Below are 20,287 nucleotides of genomic sequence, written 5' to 3'. Positions count from 1 at the left end.
TCAACAGTTGTAGGAAGCCAGTAAAGTGAGCATGGTACAGACTTGTGTCTATGTATCAGTTATATTGTCTTCACATCAGTTCTGAGAATCCTCTGAGGCTTTGCCAGCATCATGTGCACACATTAGTCTCCATTGTGCACTGAGCAACCAGTTAACCTGATATGTCTAAGGAGAGCTAGGAACTTTGGGCACTGGAAAGAGGAGATGCTTACCTCCCTGGGAGGTCTGGGAAGACCTGCCCTCTACCTGGTGTTAATGTAGAACCAGATGTGCTGGCCCTGTACTTTAAGCTAACATCTTTGTCCAGAGACAGCCTTAGAAAAGCATTTTGCTGGCAAATTCTAAAAATTAGAAATACTTGGAATTGTTTATAACATTAAGATATTTAAAGGAATCCTGAATACAGTATGAATAAGTATGTGTTATATCAACTGCAGGGGAAATCTTGATAAGTGCAGCTTAATTCTGGTAGGTGAGATATATGTATCTCCAATGGAAACAAGCAGGTGAGTTGATGAATAAGACACAGATGGAGTGAACAACTTGTATTGTTTGTAATTCATATCCCTGCTTGTATTTTGAGATTAGTGGGTTCTGAGGTCAAGTAACTCAAATTCAATGACATGCATTGTGTGGGATATACGTTCTGTTTGTGGTACACACCAAGCACCGGTACGGGAATGTTCCTATGTAAATCTCAAATCCTTTTGCAAACATGAATACAGATCACTTTTTCTTTTTTTGCCATCACTGCAATTTGAGAAAATCAGGTGCAAATAGGTGAATTTACAGGCCTTCAGTCACTGAGTACATCAGCAGAAGATGCCTCAAAGAAAAAATTATTTAATCTCACTGGAAATATCTCTAACTTTGTATGCCTGTTCCTCCCAAATTCTCAATATAGTCCCTAGAGAAGAATGAGTGCTTTCTGGGCACAAACTGTTTTACCTCTTTTAGACATTAGCTTTAAGATAAGATGAATGTTTTCACAGAAATACCTCTTTCTCTCCATAGCCTTTAGGAGCACTTGGGATGAATAGTTCCAAAGAAGTAGCAGATACGCGAGATTATTCTCGCTCTTTATTTACATACGTGGGGATTTCTGAATATAAATATTCTACATGGATGACAGAATGGCTGCTGTGAAGACAGATCAACTAGATCTTTAAGTATATGTTTAATGCTAAGCTTCTGGTATGTCTTATTGAAGCCTGGTTTATAAAATCAGTCGCTCTGCTGAGACCCTTACCATTGTGAGGAAGAATCAGGTCTGCTGCTGACCCAGCCTTAGCTCCAATTCTCCTGGCTGCTGTTGGTTTGAGACAAGCATACAGCATTGTTCCCATGCAGATTTTAGGTGTAGGAATACACTTCTGGTTGGAATTTCCTTTCTAAAGTCTATTGAGAATTCAAATGGGAGCCAGATGAGTGTTTTCCTGTTCATTTAGAAGAAAAATGCAAAACATCATGAGAAACTTTAAAACTCCAGCACTCCCAGAAAGTCCTCACCACAATAACATTTTCCTGAAAAAGTTCTTTCCAGAAGGATTTGAGCTTTCAGGTGATAAGTATTTGTTATGTTTTTCTGCCCCTGATGAGTAAAGGCCAGATCAGTAAACACTGAATGGAGAAAATGCTTTGAAATTCATTTGATGAATAGTAGCTTTGAGGCTACTTTTAGCAATTGGCTTGGGCTTGGAGTTGCAGAAAGATTAATGAAAGCCCCAACTCTTTTCCCAACATCAGAGTCAGCCAGTGGAGCATCACAGCTATAATTTTCACCTTTGAGCAGTGTTACCTTCCCTGCACATCCTCCAGCACAGGTAAACCAGTGGAGTCCAGGCTGGTTTGTTTGCATTATTGTTTGTCTTTAAAGATGAAGCTCTACCAGAAGATACGGAACTGTAAATTTCAGTACACCGGTGTGATTGCTTAGTAGTAAGTGAGTTTTCAGAGCATAATGCAGTGGCCACAGGATTCCATGTGTCCTGGGTTTCTGAATACCGTTACAGTATAAAAAAAATACTGCAAAATCCAGCCCATCTCCTAAAGCAAAATACATTTGTCACATGTTCAATTTTAATTAGTGGCTTCAGAGCAACATATGGGCCCTTAAGATGGTTATTTAGAATCTTTAACTTCCATGTTGCTGAGATTTCATTGTCAGATTTGGGCTTCTCCTTTTGAAAACTCGGCCAGGCGTTTTTACGGTGAAATCCGTAAGAGACACCATCTTTTGTAGGCAACTGCCTGCTTTCTGCTTCTCTTTCTGTTTGGAGAACAACTTATCTCATCATACTTCTGGCATATCTAAGGCTAGATCCTGCCAAAATCTGAAAGTGAAATAAGCCATCCAAAAATGTAATTCTTAAAAGTGCAGACCAAGGTCAAGTCTAGAAAAAGGCTAGACTTGGAAAATAAAGTACTTTGCCTTTTCCTTCAAAGCATACACAATCTATTTTCAATCTTTGTGTTTATCTGCATATCCCATTACTGTAGCACTGGACAACCAAAAATGGCTTGTGTCCTCAGCATTCATTCTCCTGGCTTTGAGGGCGCATAAAGCCAGAGCAGCCCCTAGATCGTCCTGCTCTTTGTGGAGCACATCTGGAGATGGGGAAGGGCCCCAAGCTGATCCCAGAGGTGGCACAGCCACTGCTGGGGAGCTTCCAGCTGGAGTGGGTCCGGGCAGCCCTGTGCCCCTGGGGACAGCTCCCACCTCATGCTGGAGGTGACATCTGAAGGAGGGAGGTGTCCTCACACACTCCTGGGCAAGGGCAGCTGCAGTTGTTCAGGGACTTATTTCCCAATGACCAAACAGAAATTTTGCCCAACAAATTGAACCTCGGGCCCCAAGATTTTGAATAGCAGCCATCTCTCATCTTTTCTTTAAACAGGGTATTTTAATGCTCTGCAGAATTACAGTATGAGGCACGCTGCTTTCCATCTCCTTAATCCTCTGTAAATTTACTTCTAACAGCTAGTGCCAAAATACAGTATGGCACTCGCACAGCACACACTTCTTCAGTGGTGAGCACAAAGCAGCTTCTGTTCAGAGAGAGTATGTTGCAAGCCTGAGTGACACATTGTGAGTGCTGAAGATTATGAAACATGTTCTTAAACTGAGCAAGCCATAAACACTTCATTTTTCAGAAACAGTGACATTACTTCTGTCATGCTGCTTGGCAAATGTATGTACGCAGACCTTGGTGCATCCACGTAGCACGTATTGAACAAGCACCAAGTGCTAAGCCAGTGGCGTGCCCGCAGCGCTGCGGAGTTCAGAGGAAATATTTCACGTATGCACTTCAACACTCTTCTCAGTTTTTATAAAAACCCATGATCTTTAGTTTTACTTCACTAGCCTCTCTTGGACTAAACTGACCTCAAGTTATAGCACAGTGTTATATCATTTAGGGAGCTAAATGATCAGGAATCAGGTCATGGCTTAGGACAAATCATAACTCCAAGTGGGAAATATTTGTTGGAAGGGCGAGTGTGTTCTGTCTGTCTATGGCCAGACACTCCTGTGAATTAAATACGTCTAGAGATATCCAAGGGCTGGACCAAATCCTTATAGCACTAAATAAACCCTCTCCTGTCTGATATCCTAGCCACCTGATTGCTGAAGTCATGGAGGAAAGAGGACCACCTCATGCAAGGTAGCTATGTGTTCCTCATGTACTTGGAACACATTTTTGAGCGCTTCAGGATATCACAATTTTCCTTCTTAAGGAAGGAAGAACATTTTTTCCCTTTTTTAACTGAAGTGCAAACATTAAGTGATGTGTCTCACTTCCCACCAGAAGTCTGGCTGAGCAAGGAATTAGTCATTTACTTTCCTGATATCTAGCTGGTAGCACTGTCTAGTGACCAAACTATCGTTGCCCACAGCCAGGCAAGCAGTGATTACGATGAATGGGAATGTGCTCTCCAGCAATCAGAGAAAAGGGACTCCATGCATGAGATGGCAACTGAAACTGTCCAACTGATTTCTCATCAACTATTAGAAGATTAAGAAATAGTTGAAATTCGGACAGCAAGTTAAGAAGTGTAAGGAACCGTATTTCACTGACATTTGCAGAGCCAACGCTTCTGTGTTCTCTCCTGTTATCCGGCTAGAAACATTGACATGAAAACAGTAGGTTTGTGCTTCAGTAGCTTTGAACATCTCCCGCTGTCTATCCCACAGTCCCAGTTTCCTGTACCAGCAGGGAGCAGGCACTGGTAGGTCTCCAGCCTTCCTGTTGTCTTCTTCCAGGGTAATATATGCCACGTAGCTGAAGGGCAGACTCCAGCTTTATAGAGTGATAACTGCAAACATCTAGCTTACCTAAGTTCTTTCATGCTATTTGATAAAAGAGCAATTCTGCTTGTGCTAAAAATAACAGTAAAAACCTGCAGAGTGTTGTTAGTCCTGGGTGGTGAGCTAATTAGTTCTTTGCTAATTCTGCTTTATTGCTGGCGATGATTGTTGAGTAATTACAAGGTTCCTATGAATCTGGCTTCCATTTTCTCTGTGGTAAGAGGGGTAAGGAAATGAGAAGTGTCAGTACTATGGATAGCCAGTGCTATTTCTGCTATAGCAAAATGTTGTATTATAGGGAACTGTTATTTTGTGCAATGGTTTTAATAGCTGGAAACAGACATAGGTGAGCTGCAGAATGGAAAACTTGCGTTTTCACTACATTAAAAGTCTGTTCTCTGCTTGAAGGAGCACAAAAAAAAAACAACCCAGCCTTCTATTAAAAAAAAAAAATAATGAATGGAAAGGAAACCAGAGACTTCAGCCAAAATGCTAAAAATAATAGCTATACCAACACGGACAAGCTGTCTGTTCCTTCCTCCCTCCAGGATGAACGAATAAATGTTTACATACAGCTATCACATAGGAATTGCTTTAATATGAGTTCTGTGTGTTACTCTGTGGCTGTATGGACTGCAGCTTTCATTGCAAAGGGGACTGAAAAAAAGGAAACTATTTGGTGAAGAAAGTCCTGAAAGTATTTTAGTTAAGATATTCAAAGCATTTCAGTGCATTGGCAAAACTTTTATATTCTTTTTGTGTTTTCAAAGTGTGTTTGGATATGTACATGCCAAAGTGTGTAGAATATCCACATGCTGCAATCCTAATCACTTATGTCTGCAGCCACCTGGTAGTAGAAGACAGGATCAGGTGAATCGGAATCAAAGGTGCTTGGGAAAGCAAATGAGAGTTAAATACTTCAAACATCTTATAATATCTGCACCCTACCAGTTAGGAAATTTAAATATCCTTAAAATTCTGGCCTTTGAGTTCACCGCTTTGATACTGGAAGCTGTCTGGATCTATTCAGTAAAATTAAGCAAAACTTCCATCATGTGATGGATTGTGGAAACTGTCTGAACAGTCAAACAGTAGCTCCACTGCTACTGTAAAATAGAACCTTTAATTAGACTTTCCCACATTTAGTACTGTTTTTGTGTTGGAGAGAAGTGTTTGGAAAGCACTTTCATAAAAATGGGCGCCTTTGTGAAGACAGAGTGAGGAAAGATTTTCTTTTTTTAGTAAGCAAGTAATTGTTTCCTTTAATCTCTTTGTTTTTTCTCGTAACTCTATACAACGTACAGCCATGTAATTAGTGGCTCTGGACTAGATCACGCTGAAACACACTAGTGTGACTCCACTGTTTTTACAGCACTGCACAGTCAAAGCAAAGGGTAAAATTTAGTTCACAATAGCATATGCTTACATAAAGATGTTATTTCTTCAGTCACTGAAATAACTTTAAAAAGTAGTAGAACCATCAAACAATGGAGGTCATCTGGTGCAGTACCTGCTTGTGGCAGATCCAGCTTATCACCTAACATCTGGCACCAACATAGGATCAATCCAACTTGAAAAAGGAAGATGGGCCAAGTTCAGAATATCCAGTTAAAGAAAGTAATATTTGTGCTTAGTATTAAGTTAATTACTTTTCATTTCTTCATACAGTCATAAGAAGACAGCTCTTGTTAGGAATATTCTTCTAGTAAATAGCACCTGGAAAAAAGTGTTAAACAGACATGGGTGTTTCATATTTAATCCTCTCAGAAATAACAGTAATACAAAAGTAGATATTCACAAATTATGTTAACCTTCATTTTATAAATAATTTTTCACTGCAGTCTTGAGGCATGATGAAATGTTAATGTTGATATACTTCAATTATAATAATTACAATATGGTTGTAAATAGGAAAAAGTCATATGTGTAGGTACAGGTCTTGCCTGTACTTTCAGGATAATGTCAACCCTCCTGTTACTAGATTGTATGTGGATGGCAACTTCTTCCAGACTGCATGAACAACTGACATTCTGCTGTTTGATGTTTAGTTTTTTCAGAAGAGATACACGGGACATCTTTCTCAATAGGCCATTTCATGGAAAGAACTAATAAGGAAACAGTAGGGTCTACAGGCAGATCTGCTTGTAGTGTCAATCAGCTGATAAGAGCAGATAATATTGATAACACCAGCTGGGAGCTCAGCACTTTGCATTGCATTCACTGTGCACAAGCCATGGATTTGGACCTCTGTCTTGGATGTTTGAACTCTTCTGTATGTGGTGTATTATTAAGGTTGGAAAAGACCTCAAGGATCATCAAGTCCAACTGTCAGCCCACACCACCTAACTCATTAAACCATGTCCCTAAGCACCATATCTACATGCTTCTTGAACGCCTCCAGGGATGGTGACTCCCCCACTTCCCTGGGCAGCCTGTTCCAATGCCTGATCACTCTTCTTCGGTGAAGAAATTTTTTTCTAATATCTAGCCTAAACCTCCCCTGGCACAACTTGAGGCCGTTTCTTCTTGTCCTATCACTTCTTACTATAGAGAAGAGGCCAGCACCCACCTCACTACAACCTCCTTTCAGGTAGTTGTAGAGAGTGATAAGGTCTCCTCTCAGCCTTTCCTTCTCTAGCCTAAACAACCCCAGCTCCGTTTCTAGCACTACAAATTACTCATCTCGCACAGAACTCCAAAAGAAAGTGCTTTAATCTTAATTTATGATAAACAAGAATTTACAGGTCTTTTTTTATTAATACATCAAAGTATTATCTCCAAGGGGAGTTAGTTTCATATTAATGTTCAGTGTTTAATATAAATTCACAGCATGAAGACCACCTCAGATGGGTAGAGATTCTCTGATGTTTATCTGATTGCCCACATGTAATTTGAACATCTACAGCACATGAAGGATACAATCAAAGAATAATTAATATGTTGATAAGGAATTACATTTTGTTCTACTTATCTGCATAATTCAGAGAGAAAGTTTATGGTGACAACATCTGTCTTTTGGGGTATTGTTTACATTTTCACTGAAATTATAACATGAAGCATTCTCCTGCATTCCATAGTGCCTTTCATCTGACGAGCTCAAATTACTGTCTGACCAATTAACTTCAGTACTGCACACATGCAAACCACGTTGGGTATTGTGGAAAAACTAAGTGCAGTGTTGAAGTCTGAAACTTGACCTCCAGTTTAGGACACTGAGCTTGAAAACCTTGACTTCCAGAGATATTAAATCTCCATCTTTAAATGGAGTTATGAGTACACATGAGAGCTGAAATTAATGCTCAGACCAGCACTACATCCTCTTGAGAGCCCTCAATGTCAGGCCGCTCCAGAGACCTTGTGAATCTTGTATGCTGCTTGAATTCAAGATGCCTGCAAATCTCTCTTAGCCTTGCAAGAGATGACTTTTTTCAAAACTTTGCAAGGACTAAGGGTAGCTACAAGCTGCATGTGGTGGGGTCCATCTGCTTCATCCAAATTCAAACCAGATCTCAAGGGCAGCACACCAGACAAAATACCTTGTGCAACTTATGTTCACTGAACAAACATACCTTGCATACAGACTGAAGAATTTACTGCTTCTGTTATTAAAATATTAGTAAGCTAATCAAAGAGTTAGTCCAGATACAAAGATAATATCACTTACCGTTCCAAGTAGAAAGTTATGGCAAGTTTCCAATAATAGTACAGTTGCGATTGTTACATATATAGTTGCTATTAGCTGCACCTCTGCCTGGTGTTGTTCTTAACCTTCCTATGACTCTCTGGGCCCTAAAATCAATGGTGCTAGTCTCCCTCAAGAAGAAAAGGGGTCTACAGGAGCTGACACCAAGTCTTTGTCAGAAATTCTCCCCAGGAGAAGTATGACATTGCTGGTGGAGGTTTTTTTTCCTCCTCACCATTGGATCAGTTTAGGATTATTTTTATACGTTTCCCAAAATAGTCACAGAATGGTTGAGGTAGGAAGGTACCTCTGGAGGTCACCTTGTTCAACCCCCCTGCTCAAGCAAGGCCACCTACAGCCAGTTGCCTAGGACCAAGTCAAGATGGCTTTTGAATATCTCCAAGGATCGAGACTCCACCACCCACCTGAGCAAGTGTGCCAGTGCTCAGTCACGCTAACAGTAAAAAAAGTGTTCCCATATGTTCAGACAGACCTTCCTGTGTTTTGGTTTGTGTCCATTGCCTCTGGTCTTGTCACTAGGCACCACTGAGAAGGTTCTCGCTCTGCCCTCTTTTGCACCCTCCCTTCAGATATTTGTACACATAGATGAGATTCCCCTAAGACTTCTCTTCCCCAGGCTGAACAGTCCCAGCTCTCTCTGCCTCTCCTTATCTAACAGATGCTCCAGTCCCTTCATCATCTTTGTAGCCCTGTGCTAGACTCATTCCAGTAAATGTGTATCTATCTTCCTTTTACTGGGAAGCCCAGAGCTGGACCCAGCATACCAGATGTGGCTTCCCTAGGGCTGAGAAGAGGGGAAGGATCACCTCCCTTGACCTACTAGCAACACTCCTCCTAATGCAGCTCAGCATGCTGTCTGCTTTCCTTGACGGAAAGGCATATTGCTGCCTCATGTTCAAGCTGGTGTCCACCAGACCCCCAGTCCTTTTCCATAAAGCTTCTTTGCAGCCTGTGGCCCACTCACTTCCTCTTTTGCTCTACAGAAATAGTGATACAATAGAAGATGTATAACTTGAATATGTAACATGATTGTATAACATGAATAGGTACATGTGGGTGCAGTGTTTCAATGACTACTCATTAATATGTATTAGTTATGGAAGTATCCGTGGTAAAGTGTAAAAACAGCTTTATAGCAAATTTGGGTGGCAAGTGAGCATACACTTGAGAGTTTTCTGTGCATCAGCTGGACTCAACATTTCACTTCTAAATATGAGCTCAGCAGCTGTTTTTGTCTTCAGGCCACTCTTTGGTCCATGCTATGCAGAAGTTCAGATGCTGCTTAAATCTCTGACCGTGGAAACCCAAAAGCAGAAACTCATACAATGAGAGTCTGTGTTCAAAATTTGGGCCATAGTGACTCTGAGTCACCAGAAGTTTTGGAGTAGATCCCACAGGATGGGATTGTTATCCCTTCTATACCTATTTGATAATGTTCCTTCCACATTAAAAATACAATATATTTTACATTAGAGCCCTTAAAGACTCACATTTTCCGTACCTTTATCCAAACACGTTTTTCAGGGGATATACAGTGCTCATGTATCAAAGCCCTCCTAATTCTCAAGTCAGTGGTGCTCAGCTTTTGAATAGCAGGCCAAAAAGGAGGGAAGGGCAGCATGGTACTGGAGAATGGGTGGGTAGTATTCTGTCCTCTGAGTCTCTGCTGAGCAAGACTCATGGGGGCTGTCAGAAGGCAAGAAAATGAATATAAATCCTTATGGGGAAGTGGGAGGATGTAAAGAGAACTGAGCTCTTAATCACTTCTGCCCATTAGCAATACCAGAGTATTTTTTGTAAGACTGAAGGGAGGAGAGCCTGGTGTCCTTGTCAGCGCTCTCTCTCTCTATACATATATATATATATTTTTTTTTATTTGGATTTTATCTATTTCATAAATCCCATTAGTAGTTTCAACTGGATAAAGTATTCTCCTTGTTTCTTGTCATAAACTGCTGCAGCGTTCTTTTATGCAGCTGCCACATTTCATCCTAATGGAGCTGCATTTCACCCAGGGATGAAGTGATCCCTATATATAACTTTTGCATCAGTTTTTATAACCATTTAAAGTGCCTCAAGATGAGATGTGGGATGCAAGCTATTGTTTTATTAGTGTCATCGCAAAGTGCTGCATTGTACAAATCAACTGTAAGCTAAGAATAAAAGTGGTTTTGAAGTGATACTTGAAGATAGGGAGAGATATTTTTGGTTAGGAGGGATTTAAAATCCTGTTTCAGGAATTTAAAAGGAAACAAACTATCATGGAGTAAGGGTGTATAAACTGAGTGGACATGTGGGACTGGGTAGCAAAAAGTCAGAAATGAATGGCAGAGAGTTAGCTTTAAGTTTCTTTGGAGTGGAAGACACAGAAAGAAAAGGAGAAAGGGAAAGCAGCAGTAAATAAAATGATCGCCTGGAGAGGACACTCAAAGGAAGACCTGGATCTCTTGGTTTTATCACAATGCTGAAGCATGTAATGTGGATGTGACTTTTCCAGATCAGTTGGCTCATGTCTTTGCTGTGTTATTAATGTTATGTCTGTGACTTTCAAATGTCAAGACAACTTGGTGTCCAGATGTTATTGCATTCTCATATTTAGGTGCCTGATTGTGCTGAACAACCTATACCTCAGCAGAGGGAGTTACTTACAAGTATACATAATGGGAGAATTCCTGGGGGAACTGATTTTATGCTAGAGACTCTTATGGACACTGATGGCTGGCTGGAAGGGTGGCTAATTACTCTGAATCAGGAGTCCCTCAGGTCATTTGTTGCTCCTGAGGCCTTTATGTGTCCCTGTGTCTATCCCTGCTGGCATGTTATGCTGGCCACTTCAATGGCCCCTGCGAGTCATCTCTCAACTTAAAGAGCTTGTGGAGTGAAGCATGTTGTACAAAGGTCTCTCCTACCCTGCAAACTGCTAGTGTTTTCCCAGTTGTTGCAATGCTATTTGCACAGCTGCCTTCGTGTTATTTGTATGAGTGAAACCATTGTGTTCTATACCTAGCTCTGATGAGATCTAGATGTAAAAAATATTAATACAGGCACAGTGTTCCCAGACCTGTAAAGTCTCATGCCTGGTAAACCTGCTATGAATCTCAGGCATACCTGTTTTAACAGTATCCCATTAATTTAGGAAAGGAATTCAGCATAATCCTTTCACCCAAAGGAGACTTAGGTTCCTAACTTCTTCCTGGAATAACACACTTTTCTTCTTGGGAAATGCAGCCTTGCTCAAGATGAAAGGCTGATGAGAAGTCTCCCAGAAGGGCTGTGCAGAATTTGGTTGTAGTAGGGAACAAAACAATTGTCATAGTGGTTGAAAGAAATATTTTATATAGTCCCAGACTATGTCTAAGCAATAGAAATGGCAGTAGCTCAGAAAGAAAAGCTATATAAGGGGTCATCTAACCAGGAAAAAATTATCTCATAAAACTGTCTTTAGTTTGGTTTCATTTATTCCATTCTGGAGAATCCTCTTCCAAATCTGTGGTGGTAGCAGTGAGTAGTCAGATAAGACTCCAGCTCATTTTTTTGAGCCCACTCATCTCCGGAACCCTGTGTCCTTTGGCAATGAATTTTACAGATTGCTTTAAAAAAATACTTTATCAGTTCAAATTGCCTTCTTTCCTTTTTATTCCTCTTTTTTTCATTAGTCTCCCTGTCCTTGTGCTGCAAGGTAGAGTGATTAGAAGTTCCCAGTTTCCTATTTTTATATTGACCCTGATTTTATATGCTTTTATCATAACCCTTCCTTATTCGTCTGCTCTCCAAGGTAAACACTCAGTCTTTTAATATCTCAGCATATGAGATTCTTTTTCATGTCCATAAATAATCATACTTCTCAGTTTCAACCTTTCTAAGAAGTCAGAGTATGAGTGGACATCATCTGACTATTATTCACCAAGTGTAAAGAATTACACATGAAGAAACTATTCATGAGCTTGAAAGGATCTTTTTCTATTGCATTTGGATTATATTCAGCAGCAGTAGTTTAAAAGGTCCATATTTTATTGTATTATTACTGGTACCACAATATTCTGCAAAAGCTTAAGGTCTATTAAAATCACACTTTGACAGCTTTATTTGTTCCTTACTTGCAAAACATAACCTTGCCTCTAATAGTGATTATACAGCATGATATAAAATAATTCCAATTAAATTCCACTTTTGAAAACCTTATTATCTGGATTTATTGAAGAGTATGCACTACAGTGTAGTAAAATAATATCAATTCATTGTATGCATGTGTTTTGTTTTTGTTTGTGATATATTTGTACTATAAATGGTAATTTTACGGGTGCATGGTGCAATTACCTTTGCATTATTTTTTGAATTCTTCTCGAAGTCCTACAGAGTGGAAGGGAATGGGGTAAACCATTAGACCTCTACCTAACAGCATTCCCTCAAATGGAGTTCTCAGGAGGTTATGCTAAAAGCCTAAATAATTCCAGAGACACCAATATCATATGCACAAAAATTTATACCATCCTATAAATAAAACTTTAGGATTTTCCTTTTTAAAGAATTCTGGTGGGTACAATTAAACATGAAAATGTTACAGAAAATTCTGTCTTTATAAAGTTGCATGGGACTTTTTCCTTGGAGAATATGAGAAGCACCAACCTGCTTGCAGTAGTGAAGTGTTATTGTTATGTGACCTTGAAAAGTCATTTTTTTTCTTATATTTAGAAATATTTCCTGTTCTTAACAATTTAGTACCTCTACCCTACTGTAGTCTAATTTCTTAGCTCCAAAGTAGCTTTGCAAATGCCACTCAGTGGAAACCTGTCAGCCTTTAGTGTTACATAGTAGCTGAGTGACAATGGCCTGATGTGTTTAGGGATCTAAGAACTTCAGGAATTTGGTCTGTCCAGACCATATTTCTAAGGGTATTAGTAACTGAACAGTGACATAGCCATGTTTGTATGGGCAGTTAAAGGAGTCAGGCACCTAATTCCCACCAATCTTGTCTCTAACCTGCTTATGCACTTTTGAAGTGCTTTAAATCCCCATTTATAAAATAAGAATAAGAGTTACATGGATCAGTGTCTTCAAAACTGTGACATGTAGGGGCAGGAGAATAATGGGGGCCATTGTAGTACCTCAGACTGGGCTGAAAGAAGAAGCTGAAGCATACTGGAGCTGTTCTCATAGAGCTTCAGCCTAAACTGAGATTTCCAATAGATCCCGTCTGCTCTCGTGAGTGCTCTTTGTGAAGACATCGGGAGGTGGCATGGCTTGTTGGTGATGTGACGGGCATATGGGGCAAAAGGGATGCATCAAGACCAGCTAGGCAAGGCTGAAGCTCTCCTGTGTAGTATCTACAGCTGCCTTGAGCATGCCTCACGTTTAAGATATGATCAATGTTTCCTCCCCAGGAATAGTCTCTGGTTCACCTTTCACACAAGTCCATAGTGGCCCCTGGGACTAAAAGGTGTTATTAAACCCAGGGTTGAGCTGAGCCTCCAAACTGACCCTAAAATGCCAGGTAAATGTTGTTCTGGAAGATACAGTGTAAACTCTGTTGTCGCAAAAGTTTTTCTCCTCTAGAAGGAGAGAGTAAGTCTAGGACCAAAAGTTAATGTAAAGCATAGCACCAGACTAACTACCTGCAAACCCTCTGAGCTGTAACCAAGCTGTTACAAGCTCTACTCCCAAACAACGTTTGCAAGAGTGAGTCCCCTTCTACCTAACAGGTTGGCTTGTGATGGCCACTGGAGCTCACTGATGTGGCTGCACAGTGAAATACACTCCAATGACTTGATTAATAATCTTCTCTAACACTCCCAACTATTTTGTCTGAAGTCTAGTAAACTAGATTTAAGTGATGGGGAATAAAAAAGTGAGCATAAACAGTGATTTGTTAGAGAGAGATTAATAATAATAAAGGCTATCACATAAAGTTGACATAAACACAATAGATGAGATGTAATTATGTACCTTATTTATTCTAGCTGCTATTTCTTTCACTGCATTATGCAGAGGGTTATCTGAATCTTAAATAAAATATATAGTTTTTAAAAGAGGGAGAAACATCAGGAAAAAGGCAGAAAGGGAGAAACAATATTAAATGCTGGTGTCTAGACACGAAAAGGGAAAGGACTGTAGCATCTAGGTCTTAGCACCCATATTGGTGTACAGTGATAAGGTCCCAAGCTAGAAAATTAATTTACTTACGTGATTTTCTCTTGACAGAGCAATTTTCTGTCCCAGTGGTTTGGTTTTCTTGGTCTCATTACAATGCAGCTAAGGTGGACTAAACAGGACCCTTAGAGGATTTGCATCAGCTTGCTAATCCGACAGCAGACCATTACCAGTCGGGGGGGGAAGTTAGTTTTCTGACAGCTTAGGGGGTTGAGCTAGATTTCTGAAGGGTTAGCCAGAAGCTCGTGTGGCATGAAGTGAAGCAGGAGAAGGAGGCAGCTGGTGTGGGGCAGGCAGGACAGGGTCCCCTTTGGTGGCAGCTGGCTTCCGGAGTCTTCCTCTGGTGTTGTGCACCATCAAAGCAGTTTATGAAGAATCAGGGAAAGTGTTGGGAGAGGAAGAAAGACGGCAAGCAACTGTCTCCATTTCAGCCCCAGAGTAGTCAGAGCACCCACATGGTCTGCGGGAGAAAGCTCAAACCTGCCTAATATGAAGCATGGACTCAAAACCACATCCCAGCTGTGCTCTGAACATCTGTCAGGTTTCCTGGGTGAACCTCTCTCTCCTTATTTCACTCTACTTAAATCTTAAAGGAAAAAAAAGCTTCATAGGTTTGCACTTCAGTCTCTACTGTGCAATATATGCTTTCGGCTACCATATCACTGTTTCTGATAAACATTTAATTTAATATGCAGTGGGACAATTTCAGGAGGAAAGATTAAGAAACAATCTCATGGGGGGGGGGTGGAAATAAAGATGGTTTGGCTGATCACAGAGGTGTTTGACAGGGTTTTAAGTTGCTGCTTGCATATGGGCACTGAAAGGTTTTAGTGAAGCAGGGGGCAACTAGGGAGCCTCTGGGGTGAGATGCAAAGCAGCTCAGCAGCAGCATCTGTGTGTGGGGCACTTGACCATACCTCTTGGGAATAGCTGGTAGATAAGAGGTATGTGGAGGCCATAAGGAGATCATCACTCCAGTCTCCTCAGAAGTCTGGCTGGAGGGCTTTTGCATGTGTGGATCACAGTTATAACTTGCTACTGGTAGAAAAGTGAAATGGAAAAAAATAAATTTGTTTCCTGTCAACCTTCAACTAAAAACTGAAAAAAATCCCCTGAGAATTCAGGTACTGTGAGACACATTGATGCTTGTCAATATCTGTGCCTGAATTATTATCTAGCCTAATATTTAATGATTGTCATTGCTGCCCAAGCAAATGGAAAGCAGTAGGTAAATTACCCCTGACTTCTTTTCAGTCAGCAGAGCAAGGCAGTAGTGTGTAAGGACAAACCCACCATCAGGTGTGCTGGGGTGAGCAGCCTGGAGATCCTGCTTGTGGGTCATGGTGGCTCACATGCTTCTGGGAGGAGCTGTGGCTCCCGCCAGCCTTGAGCCCAAAACTACAAGCCATGTCCTCTTTAAGATCACTCTTCTCAGCGTGACAGCACTTCTCTGTGCTGTTGACAAGCTGCCTTGGAGCCTGTGTGAACATGTGTAGTTTTCCAGGTCCTTCAGGGTTGCACCAAGACAGCATGGCTGCTGCAGACTGGTTCAGATCCCTGGGTTAGCCTGGGCATGGGAACAGAACTGGACTAATGCTGCTGAAAGTAATTCTGCAACACTCCATTGACAGCTTCAGCGAGGTCTGTTTGGTGCTGTACTCTGCCCTTCTCAAAGAAGTCTTCACTGATGTTTAACTATCAAGTAACAAAAAGCAAATGTTAGAGTGTGTGCACATAAAGAGAAGGTTAAACTGAGCAGCTCAAATTATGTTTTAAGCATTGCAATATCCAGTAATGAAAGAATCTGCATTGCATTCTGAACTATAACTTGGATTACATGCCCAGAGAGAGACAACAGAAATCACCTTTGGTGTCTGCTGAGGAGTAGACCCTTGGTTGTGCCTTTTCGCTTAACCTGCAGGAGCGGCCAAGAGGGGAGTGGCTGGAACCGGTGCCTTTAGCCAGTAGAAATACCCTTGTATGAGCAAAGTAATATTTTTGGCTGGGCTAGCAGCACATTGCACTTCTCCTCGTCTGCTGTCCTCTGAATAAGACCAAAAAGGAAAGAGATAAGTGAGGGAACTGGGCACTCATACATATCTGAGACCCAGTATCCTGGAAGCTGACTTAGCAGACCTTACTCAAGGTTGAATGTATTTGTTTGAGCTGATCATTCAGAAAATGAGAATACTATCCATAGATGCCTTCATGGAAGTGACAGAGCCAGAAGTTTTGAAGGCAGAAGGTAATCAGTCATTCTTGACCGGTTGCAGTGTATTGCAAACAGCTGCATAAAAAAATAACACCCTACAAAACCCCTCAAAAGGGTGAGATTTGGTTATTCCCCACAATTATTCACCCATTGCAACCTGAGATTTTTTTAGATCTCACTTGGGCTGCAGGAAGATTCCTCACCAAGCCCCTCTGAGCAGCCAACTGCAAAAAAGCACTTAAATATGATAAGCGTATAAGAGCATTAAACGGTAGCATTCTCCATCACCCGCAGCCTCTGTTAATTGTGCTTGCAAGCAAGATGAAGCTAGAATGTACATACAGCTGTTCAAAGTTGTAAAATACATTTTGAAACTGGATTGATTAATCTGTGTTTCATGAGATTGAATTAAGCAAAAGAAACAAGTATAAAGACTTGTCTTTTTTCCAAGCATTTAAAAATATTCGGTCTCCCTGGAACATAATAGAGATGTGCTTTCAGTGCACAGATGTGCAGTAGTGAGAGCCACATTTTATGTAAGCTGCTCATTCTTTTGTGTAGTATTAAGAACTGAATGTACTTTCATACTCCTTTTTTTGGCCTTGACATGAACTAGTGTCAAAGCAAATGAAGACCTGGTGGTAAATCCTTTTCAGCACTGCTAATGATTGCATGCATTGCAGAGTTGTTACTGGCTGTCTAATCATCTTTGGGAATTTGGGCTTTTGATATGTAGACCTTGTATTCTGAATTTTGATTTCTGCAACAAAATTTGCTGTTGTGACTCAATACTTAGAGGATCAGACTCGTGTGTGGCTCACATGCTGCTGAGTATATTCAAAGCAAGTTTTATTGTGAGCTTCAGTGAGTGAAGTCATTAAGGGTATAATGAGTGATTTGAACAGAATTACATGGGGAAAAATTCATGCCAGCATCTCCTATCTATAAAAAAGCATTTTAGTAGAAAACAGATCTACAACTGGAATTTTTTTTGTATGCGAGGCAGAAGATGCAGAGGAGCAACTGAGCCTGATTTTCTTTTTCCAGATCCATTGGTTGTTTTATGTTTAGGGTTTTGTATTATGACTGCCTAGGCTTTACAACCACAAACGTGTCAAAACCCTTGACTGGTTTATTCAGGTTGAATAATAAGCAACATAAAATATCTGCTTTCTAAAACACCTGCACATTCTATTCCTTCGCGTTTTGCAAGTCTGAGGTGCAGCTATGAGTTTTGACTTTGATGTTGTAAACCAAAACTGTTCAAGCAGTAAACCTTGATCTAGATCCGAACAGCAAGGAGATGTTGCTCCAGTTGCTCTGGGAGCAGCTATCGCGCTTCACGCTGCTTTCCATAGAATGAGACCATGGAGCTTGGTAAAAATAGAGGTACCCTACTGTCAACATGCATTGGTCATCTCAGAGGTTGGGTGCATAACCGTGTGTGTGACTGCTGGAGTGCACAAAGTGTTTCACTGGAGATGCTTCAAAATTTATCTTCTGTTTTTGTGTAGCTGACATTTATTTATTGCTGCTTTAGTAATTGCATGGGCTAGATCTGCCTTTCCTGTGCAAAAAGTTTTAGATCTTATCTAGTCCCCCTCTTCAATGTGATTTTTCTTCAATTCCCTCATGCTCATAACCCTGCTGTCACCCCCAAAATAAGGAGGGACTATTGTCTTGTCCAGCTGATGATTCCCCCACCTTTTCCATAGGGTTAGGATACATTTTACCCAGAGAAACCTATTTGAAAGAAGAAACCTAGTCCAGCACCAGATGTGTCCATACTTCTAAATAGCAGAGAGGCAGGGACAAGATGGCATAGACTGATTCCTCTCCTTGCTGCTTAGTACTAGCCTTCTTAAGAAAAGATTTGTATTGATAAATAACTGAAACAGTCCAAAACAGGCCTGGAAGTGGATTAAAGAGTGAGCAGTCTGGGGCCCAGTGCTTGAAGCTGCTGCCTGTAGCAATTTTATTTAGCTGCACAGACATACCTGGAGCCATTTATCCTCCCTCTGTCAGCAGCCACAAGAGAAAAGCATTGTCAGTAGTTGATTTATCCCACCTATTTTAGACACTACTTTAAGGTGAAATGAATAACCCTTTGGAAGTAACTGTCTCTCTATTGACTATGGACAGAGTCTACATAATGCAGTTCAAATAGCTAATGGTAGGAAAGCACATCCTACCTGTGCAGTTGTCCCTTCAGTAACATGAGACATGCACTGGGGTTTTCCTGGCTGAGCTTTCAGTGGCTTTCATGTGGGATTTTTTTCCACAAGAAGTGTCAGAGCAGGAGAAAACACAGTGAATGCCACCTGTCATCCCATTTCTACTCGGCTTCATCTTCGCCTCTCCCCAACAACTTACCCTTGGGGAAGGATAGGACACAGGACCACAAACCTGGCTGAGCAGTTTCTGCTGCTGCGTGGAGGTGATTAACACTTAATCCCGGTCACCAAGTGGCTATGCAAACCCCAGATTCCTGTGGAGGCAGAGGGATTTCTTGGAGGGACTCTATTTTATTTTCTGATGCTGTAAAGAAATACTGCAGAGTGATGACACTACTTTTAAGGAACAAACAGCTACTACCAAGTCTCTTTGCTATTTCCTTATAATCAAAACAACTTCTAATGCAAAACAACAAAGCATGAACTTTTTTTCTCTTTTTTCTCAGAAATCGAAGCAAAGGAAGCGTGTGACTGGTTACGTGCAGCTGGATTTCCCCAATATGCTCAGTTCTATGAGGGTAAGTAGGTTTTTCTCTTTTTTGTCCAGTACTGAAAGTGCTCTGGGCCCTTGCCAGGAGAGCTTGCAGCCAGCCAACTCTACATTTGACTGAGTTATGGCCATGGCTGGCTGCTTCACAAAGGTTCAGCTGCTGGACTCATATAAGTGCTTAAAGAAAAGTAAGATTCTTGTCCTCATGGCCATGGGAAGAAAAAAATCCAAGAGGGACAGTTTGTGTAAATCTCAAAGGCTGCCAAAAACAAGTAGAAAAAAGCCAAATACATAGGTCTCTCTTTTCTTAAAAAAAACTTCATGAATTGTGTCTAAAATAAGATTGAAAACACTTAAAGTTACCGAAAATGTCAATCTTACTAAAAATAAGATTGAAAAACTCTGCAAAGTTACTAAAAGTGAATGATCTGAGCTGCCTTTTACATTCACAGAACAAGAAAAGCCAGTATTTTGGTGCTGACTCAAAGCAAATGGCCATGTCACCTTCCTAGCTGTAGAGTCTGTGCCCAGGGAGGCAGCATCCCCAAGGGCAGGGCGAATGGTTGCACTGCTGCTGCCTTCAGGAACAGTTTGGGGACTGAGGCTGGAGTTTTTCCTGCTCTCCCTAGCCCAGTGCTGAGAGGGAAACTGCAGCTCATCCTCACTTTTCCCAGACTGCGTATTCTCTCTGCCAGAGACATAGAGCCAGCTCAGGCCTCCTCAGGCTTATTAGCTGAAGCACAGCTCTGCCAAACACTGCTGGACACCTTCCAGGGTCAGCTTGGGTCTGGAGGCAACACAGCTCCACTCATGGAGCGATGGCCAAGAAACCTTGCAGGTCAGAGCCAGCTCTGCAGAGAGTCATCCATCCCCTCACATGGGGCTGAGGGCAGTGGGGAGCATGATGCTGAGGACACCTCCATGGCTTCTGATGGCCAGCTGAGGTCCCTCAAGGTTCTGGTGCTGGCTCCTGGTGGGCTGCTCCGGTGCCCAGGTGCTGGGAGCACCATGCAGTGATGCTCAGGTGGCTCTGCAGGAGCCAGTCAGGCTCTGTTAAACCCAGCAAGGAACAACAACTAGTAAACCTGCCAAACCAGAGCTGCCATAGATGTATGTCTACCCCAGTCCCTGGGTGTCCAGTAGTACTTTTGTGTCTGCCTTGTAATTAGAATATCTCAGATACCGATTCCTCCAG

General features: G+C 41.3%; 1 protein-coding gene across 1 annotated transcript in view; it reads left to right on the top strand.

Annotated features, from left to right (window-relative positions):
- The first annotated feature begins 19,050 nt into the window (after nt 1-19,050).
- Nucleotides 19,051-20,287, top strand: part of STARD13 (StAR-related lipid transfer (START) domain containing 13) — a 37,559-nt gene continuing 36,322 nt past the window's right edge. Inside the window, exon 1 of the mRNA XM_010087806.1 lies at nt 19,051-19,120. The gene's annotated coding sequence lies outside the window, so the exon portion shown is untranslated. The remainder of the gene's footprint in view (nt 19,121-20,287) is intronic.

This window comes from Pterocles gutturalis, unplaced genomic scaffold (genome assembly GCF_000699245.1).
Source record: "Pterocles gutturalis isolate BGI_N339 unplaced genomic scaffold, ASM69924v1 scaffold28066, whole genome shotgun sequence".
Lineage (NCBI taxonomy): Eukaryota > Metazoa > Chordata > Aves > Pterocliformes > Pteroclidae > Pterocles > Pterocles gutturalis.
Note: the sequence above shows the minus strand (reverse complement) of the source record. Positions and strands in the feature narration are given on the sequence as shown.